Below are 1,490 nucleotides of genomic sequence, written 5' to 3'. Positions count from 1 at the left end.
CACACACATACAGTATGCAATCATAAACTTTTATTTTGGATGCGATTAATCGCGATTAATCGTGTCCCAGCCCTATATATAATATATATATATATATATATATATATATATATATTCCTTTCTCTATTTTTCTCCCCTTCATTACTTTTATTTTGTTTATATATAATATAATTATATATAATAATACTAAATATATATATATATATATATATATATATATATATTTTATTTTTTTTTCTCTCTCTTTTTTTCTCTCTCTTATTACTATTATTTTGTTTCAACATTTTATTGTATATTCTCATTTTTACATATTGTAGTCTTTTACAATAATAAAAAAAGTACAAAACCTATAATATACAGTAAATATAGTAATCAAAAATAAAAAACAACTATATTTAGGAAGCAAAAGCCTCTTAACACAGTCACTAGCTGTTCTTAGATTAAAGTAAATTAAAAGTTGTATTTGTTAACATTAAAGCACTGTGAAGTGAACAAACAATGATGAACAGCTGTATTTTTATTAACTAATATTAACAAAGCTTAAAATACTGTATCAAATGTATTGCTTACAATTAATGTTAGTTAATACTTTAATTTTAACAAACAAAACCGATTGTAGTATGTTACCCTGAAAACAATGTTTTGCTTGATAGAGAAAACTAGTTAATAAAACACCACAGAATTGAAAAATTAGACAAGTGTTTAGTAACTTTCTGCTAAATGACAAACAATTTAACAAACAGACACAGCTTTATTCACAAAAAGGTGTTTTTTGTAGATGTATCCACAGCAAGAGCACCTTGAGCTCAAACTCCACTCTGTATTCTTTCCTCACTTCTGGACTGACAGATTTCCAAGTAAAAAATAAATAAATAAATAAAAATCTGAATTAATGCAATAAACTTTTTATTTATTTTTTAAAAACCATGTTTAGTTAATAAAATAGTTAAATATATACTGCCCAGCCAGTTTTTCTCACTGTAACATGTGTCTGTCAACAACAGTAACGTTAAACTGATTACTAAATGCTGAAAGATATAACACAAAGTAATTTGCATTAGAATAAGCTATTGTGATATACATAATTATGTTATATAAAGCATAGATAAACATATATTAATTACACCATATCTTACCACCGCCATCTTCTCTTTTCTAAAGGAAATAAGCCTTTTCACAAAAATCGGAAATCACATCAGCGCAGGGTAAAGTCAGTTCTGGTCTGCACCTACACGCTGTAAAAACTGTTACTTAGATCCAACTCAAAAAAATTAAGGCAACATTTTCCAACTACTTTTTGTAAGTTTAGTGAACTTCTTGTTATTTTGATTTGGTAAAAATATTATTTATTTTACTCTATGCTAAAAAATTAAGTAGAGTCTACAATATAAATCAAAACATTTGAGTTTAACCATTGTGACAAAGAGCAAAATATTGACCAAATCATACTTAGTTAAAATAAGTAACATTTAAAATAAAAAATTTTACTT

The sequence above is a fragment of the Garra rufa genome, chromosome 22, assembly GCF_049309525.1.
Source record: "Garra rufa chromosome 22, GarRuf1.0, whole genome shotgun sequence".
In the NCBI taxonomy this organism is placed as follows: domain Eukaryota; kingdom Metazoa; phylum Chordata; class Actinopteri; order Cypriniformes; family Cyprinidae; genus Garra; species Garra rufa.
This window is presented reverse-complemented; position numbering follows the sequence as displayed.